The 6,294-nt window shown below is 38.6% G+C and overlaps 1 protein-coding gene across 1 annotated transcript in view; it reads right to left on the minus strand.

The window, feature by feature from the left end:
* The window catches only part of CEP85L (centrosomal protein 85L), a 119,448-nt gene that overhangs the window by 44,038 nt on the left and 69,116 nt on the right, over nucleotides 1-6,294 (minus strand). The gene's annotated exons all lie outside the window — the stretch shown is intronic.

A 6,294-nucleotide genomic window follows, 5' to 3' on the forward strand; every position in this document is an offset into this window, starting at 1 on the left:
AGATAAACTGAGGGGCACTCTCCAAAGAGCACCAAAATACAGCAGATTTTCTAGTGTGGAAACCATTTAGTAAACAAAATACTGGTTTTAACAGACACAAATAAGACTATCCCTGCCTAAAGCAAAATAAACATGTGTTGAACGAAGTTTTTGATTGAATTAAAAAGAACAAGGTCTTCTCCACCCAGAACATCCTCAGAGCCCAAATGAAGATGGAGCTGCATCTCCCACTCGAGAGGATCTAAATCTGTTTTTCATCATGCTGGAAAATGTCACACACAGAGGCAGGTCTCTGCATGCTCCGGCTGGAGACACCCTTTTGTGACCAATACTGAGAGAATGAGGGGAAGATGATTCCCAGCATAGTGATGAGTCACTCTGCTAGAAGCAGAGCATCTGCAGCAAACACTTCCTAGCATACTGTCTAATACTGCATCAATAACACCAAACATTTGGTAAGAACTAAAAGTTGGTCCAGTAGCAACTAGTTCAAAGCTGTATGTACACCTCTTTACCTGGCTTCTCTGTGACTGAAACTCCAAGTAGCTTTCTTACAGTCACTGGGGGGAAAAAAAAAATAAAAAAAAATATCAAAGAAACATGCGCATAGCTGGTAATGAGGATGAGATTCAAAATCGTAATTTTCCAAATGTCAGTCTACTACTTCTTTCATTAAGCTATACTCTATCCACTAGAGAAATTCAAAAGGCTTGCTAATTCTCATTTCACCTTTCTGCACCGTCATTACTAAGGTATTTTAGATTAATGGAAATCTACAAAACCCTCCATAGGTGGAAAGAAGTACCAGGAAGCTCAGGTGGTCTGTAGGGAGCTTAGGAGATCCTCCATACTTTTGTGTTTGTAGTCCTACATGCTGCAGATGTCATAGTGAATATTCAAGCAGGTGTGTTTTTCAGCTATATAACGCTATAAGCATATTTGAAGGCCCTTTTTACACTGAAACATTCCCTTTTTTCCTTTCCCTTCCCCTCATCAAGTATGCTCATACTCCATTCACAGCAGTAGCTAATATATTAAACTAATCAAATAAAACAGTATATCCTTAATCTGTATACTTCTCCACCTAGACAGGACTTACTGCAGTCTGAAGAGTTTTAAATTTAACATAAATGTTGCAGTTTATTGCAAGACAAAAACAAACTATAAATATACATTTAGACTCTTCTTTTAAAACTAGTACTAGATTAATCTAATATAGCATGAATTAGGTAACTGTATTTTAACACAGAAGGAGGCTCGTCTAGAAGGTGGCAAAGTTCATGTTTCAGAATGAACTGCCTTTGTTTTCATTTTCTAATTCACAAATATGTCGATGCTATTTTTATACCAAATACTCATATAACCAACTGATACAAAGGACTGTATTTCAAAACCACAGGACCGATTCATTTTCAACAGAGGCCACGAAAAGAAGAAAGCAAATAGTTTCTTCTGTAAGAAGAAAGTCATAAAAGGAGGAAGAAAAGCTCTTCCCATCATCTCAGTGGCCAGGCAGCTACAGCCAAAAGGACCTGTGAGACTCTACAGGACAAAAGTTTCCACGCTCCAGTGAGTGACAATAGAACTACCATGAGGAAGCAGCTGCCTGTAACAAAATACATAGTCAGAAAATACTTGCAAGACCGGGAAATCTGTTCTTGCTACTCAGAGAGGGTCTGAACTGGAGGAGTAGAGCAACATTTTTATTTTGGCACATACTACAACAGAATGAAGAAAAATACAAAGTTTTGTACCTCAAATTCTCAAGTAATAGAGGTCAGGATCTTAATTTTCTGGGGTGCTAGGAGCAGAACAAAATTTTATTATTAATATGAAGGGTTTTTTCCTGCATATGTAGTATCAAACAACACTTCATTTCTACAGAGGGAAAAGACATTCTGCTATTTAAATAAACTTCAGTGATTTCTGATGAAATTAAAAAAAAGTTACCATAGTGTTTTAGCTATGAATTGCACATAACAAAGAAAGGAAGTGATAGATAGCTGACATTCACCATGGGGATTGTCCTAGTTTTATTTATAGCCACTCCATTAAATTAAAAAAAAAAAACAAAACAACAAAAAACTAACAAGAAAGAGGCAGGGCAATGCGCAGAAGAAATACGTTAAGAAAGAAAGACACCATTCTGTAACACCAACCAAGAGAAAGAAAAGTGTTTCTGGTTCACATTTCCCATATACACATCTCAAAGTCAGGCCAACTAAAAATTAGCCTGAAAGCCCTTTAAATGTCTGGTCAGTGTGATCTCCACATTGATCTGAATGAAGATCCCAGTGAGGCAAGATGTTGAGGCCACTGGTCTACAAGCTCCCCCTCCACACTACATGAGGGCGGTCACTGCAGAAGAGAATCCTTCAGCTTCTAAATGCTACTAACGCGTTCATTATTTGGGCAACATCTATGCATTTCTGTTAGGACAACCTTCAGCTGAAGATAGGTAGCAGCTAAATCTAAACCCCAATCATTTCTCTCCCATTCTGCAGTTACTGTTTAAGTGGGGATAATCCAGCACTGCCACTTGGCAACTGGAACATGGTCTTCCAACTTTATCTCTCCTTCATATGCCTTTGTGCTGCCATTCATCCATCACTCATAACATGTCAAATAACACAACTAATCTCTGTGCTTCCTAGAACAGTTTATCTCAAAGACACTCAACACAGTTTCTTAGGTATAAGGATCTCAGCACACCACCTAAAGCACATTGTTCAGCCTAATCAATGGAGGACACCAGTAAACACCAAAACACTTCTCCCCAGCATTTCATAGAATTAAAAAAACTTCCACTGTAATGAAGATCACTGAACTCCCTATTCTGTATCATGTTGCTATTTTGAAGACACTTTACGCTGCTGCAATTAACTGCCACTATTCAATTATTTGTCCTTCATTAATCTAGTAAAAAGTATACTTCATTGATATGAAAGCAACAGGTATTTGAAAGAGCATGGCTTTTTGTGCTGGCCATATTTTGTTGCAAAATAAAAAAAGCTACATGGGTCAAGCCTGAGCTAACTGTGCTGCCTCCAAGTGAAATAACTGCTCCCTATGGGGGTATGGGAAGAAGAAGGCCATAGTAGATTTTCAGAGCAAGAGCCAGGCAAAATTTCTTGTTCCCCTACTTCTCTCCTAACATTGAGTCAAAGCACCAAAGACAATAAACAGGCATTATATACTTCTGAGCCCTGCGATCTACTTTAATGGTTAAAAATTCATGCCAGTAACATCAACTGAAATGAAAACATTCAAGCTGACCTTTCTGAAAATGCCTTTGGTTAGTAACAAATCAGATGACTAGTCCTGCCAGCGCCTTCAGCATTCCCAAAATGAGAAATATTTCAGCCCAAGTTGTAAAGTTTTCTATTAATTTATTTTGTACAGTTTTTTTAATCACTTTGCAATGGTACGCTTCACAAGTTGCTGCTTCAGAAAGTTCACCTTGTTTCTAGTGAGGAACAAACTGTGAGGATCAAACTAATCTAATGACTGTCCAATACTTAGGAAAAGTAAACACTGCTTGTCCTAGAGGAGAATAACATGATGCAAAGCCTGGATTTCTCAGCAGAGCTATTTCCTATAACGCTAACAGAGACTAAGTCTCACTATAGAAGCAGGAAAACCTGCAGCTTCAGAAGGGCAACTTCGTCCACATACACCCAAAACCCACTGAGATTCCAGATTCTCACCATTGAGTGAGAATCACTGAAGTCAAACATTAAAGGAGGCATCAGGTAAAACATACAAACATATGGGTCATAAATCTATCAAATTCAAGCAAGAAAACTCATACTATCTCCAAATTGATTAGACTATCTCCTTATCTGGTATAAGTCTGGAACGCTGTTTGCACCAGATGAAAATACAGCTTTTCCTATGTCCTGAAGAAAAAACTCCCACCTCCCTCTAGGTTGTATTAGACCTGCAGTACAAATGTAACTGAAGGATACATTAGCTGGGTCCTTTCCCTTAGCAGAGATCTGCAAAAAGTGTCTTGTAAGCCACATCTGCCGATACCTGCATGGCTACGGGCAATTACACAGGCTGCAGGAAGCATCTCAGAATCGGGCCAGAAAAATACTGGTTACAAAAAGGAAAGATCTCATTCTAGTGTTCAGCTTTGATACCAAAATCTGCTATTCTGTCCCTCCTACACAAACCAGTGCACATCTGTGGGAGCATCCACTTCTCCCTTCTCTTAATTTTTAGTTGCTTTTAAAACAAAGTTGTGCAACCCAAGAACCTTAGCAGTGTGATATTGTGAAAGCTACACTTGCAGTATGAGAGAAAACTGGAGCAGCACCATGAAGTAATACACTAACCTGAGTACTCGGACTTACTGCTGAACTTGTGTATTATAAATAATTGAGCTTGGGTTATGGTTCATTTCTATGCAGAGTCATGGATTATCAATGGACCAGACACATCTGAAACTCTTCACACAGGTTATGCAGGTGGCCAGTGTCTACAGATGGAATTCTGAAAACTAGCACACAAAAGGGAAAAATAGTCCAGGAAATTATTGCCAATGGGAAGAGAAGTCTTATTATTATTTAAATAAAGGAGCTGGTATGCTGAAGTATAACACATCTCTTTTTGGAGATTATCCCAAACATCAACCGGATCTCTAAATAAATTTATGAGAAGAAACATGCTCTGGTGGCAGATTTCTAATCCCACTGGAGAAAGCCCAGATCATCTCCATTTAAGGTCAAGCAAGCAACAGCTGCACATTTTTGTTCCCCAGAACAAAATAAAGCAGACCAGAACCACCAACACAGATTGCTTTTTTAAAGCTTTTCCTTTCTGATATCCATGGATGTCTGGACCTGTTCACCCAGGGGTGAATCAAACAGTACGATGGGGTCCTCTTACACACTGTCTGTACCTGCCAGGCTAACATGTCCCATGAGCAGCACTTTAGCATCTGCCTCAGAACCCCACCAAAATCGCCAAGAGTTACGCAAGGGAGCGATACTAAACTGAACTAGAAAAATATTCTTGAGAGAGGGTACCCAAACAAGCTGCTTCTTGTTTCTCTGGCATCAGTACAAGATCAACAACATTCATGTGGTCTGAATTTGTGCATGTTTTTGTTATTTAATGAATATACTTTCAATCTGAAAATTTCTTATCCAAGTTAGACATTTACAGAAGTCATGCGTTATATTTCTCATGCAATACTACTATTTTTATTAATGCCTTACCTTGCACATTAAGTATCATGCTTTAAAAAGAAGACTAAGCTATGACTGTGTCAGCAGCTCACAAACAAAATCAGCGTTCTTTTGAGGCATCTAATATCTGAAAAACTCCAAAATTATGATTAGGTCCAATTCACTAACAAAAAAAAGCTGAGAATTTGGGGTTGAGCAACTAAACAACACAACCGTTTTACAGTGACCTGGTAAAAGAGAGGAACTGGCGTCGCAGCTACTGCAGTGCTGGGTGTTGGACTTTAATAACAAAGTACAGAGGTGAATTTCAATACTACAAGTTTCATATTACATCTCACAAAAAGCAAACAATGCAATGGTAGCAGTACTTTTGCTTCATGACAGCACACAATAAAAAACATGAACCTTCCCTCATAAAAAGGCCGAATACAGTTTGCTTGACTGTGAGAGATTTATAGTGTTAATACTGCCATTGTAAGTAAATTACAAAACCCTTTGCAGTGGTAAAGAACAATCACTCCTCACTTTGGAGATATTCAATTAACTTTCAAATGAAATATGTGACCCTAAATTTCCTGGGTTTGATATGAAGAGATAACAGAAAGCAGACAGATTCATTATATTAAAACTGAGTTTCTCACTTCAACTATGTTATAAACAATTTTGCAGAAGAGCTAAACCTTATTTACAAAAATAGAGAGCTCGATTTAAAATAAGGTGGTATGTCACCTCCAAGGTCTTTTTGGCTCTGGTTTGCAGCATGTATCACAGCAGAGCTCAGAGAGAATGAAAAAAAAAAAAAACCAAGCTAAACAACAAAAAAAACCCCACCATGACTGCTTTCCTGCTCAAAGACAAGGATTAATCTATGCTAAACAATTATCGTCGAAACTGGATCTGCAAGTGTTTAGAGTTAGTCTGAGCTTCTGTATTTTTGCCTGCATTTCCAAATCAGGAAAATGAAACGCTGCTAGCTGCATCCACATACGAAGCCTCACGGTGGATGCTTGCACACTCAACAGTCCAGTCCTTTCGCATCCAGTAAATCCTCCACTTCCCGGATGCAGGAAACCTACTCTGTATATGCACTGTGGTCTCA

The sequence above is a fragment of the Phalacrocorax aristotelis genome, chromosome 3 (genome assembly GCF_949628215.1).
Source record: "Phalacrocorax aristotelis chromosome 3, bGulAri2.1, whole genome shotgun sequence".
NCBI classification, from domain to species: Eukaryota; Metazoa; Chordata; class Aves; order Suliformes; family Phalacrocoracidae; genus Phalacrocorax; species Phalacrocorax aristotelis.